Raw genomic sequence first — 393 nt, 5'->3', positions numbered from 1 at the left:
ACACGTTAATTAGAACATAACGGATCAGTGGGGTGTGTTATCTCATATCGCAGCACACTAATGTTTTGTAAGAATATGAATTAATGAAAATATTATGATAACGTAAATCAAAATAAGTTGAGACTACAAATGACATGGCTACATTCTTTAGTGAGTTCAATCTACGGTATTTTCTGTGCATTAGTTTGAATATAAAAGGTTCGCTCCATGGCGATTTTACTCTCATATAGCAGGCAAAGAAGTGACGAAATCACAAAAGGGTTAGTAAATCCCAGCCACAAGAGAAAGATGGAGGTCAGGGGATACAAAGGAAGGGGTAGGAGGGCGTAGGGCTTTACTCAGCAACCTGATAGATTATGATGAAAACGAAAAGTAGGAGTAGGAGTTTTTCCT

The sequence above is a fragment of the Macrobrachium rosenbergii genome, chromosome 24, assembly GCF_040412425.1.
Source record: "Macrobrachium rosenbergii isolate ZJJX-2024 chromosome 24, ASM4041242v1, whole genome shotgun sequence".
NCBI classification, from domain to species: Eukaryota; Metazoa; Arthropoda; class Malacostraca; order Decapoda; family Palaemonidae; genus Macrobrachium; species Macrobrachium rosenbergii.
Note: the sequence above shows the minus strand (reverse complement) of the source record.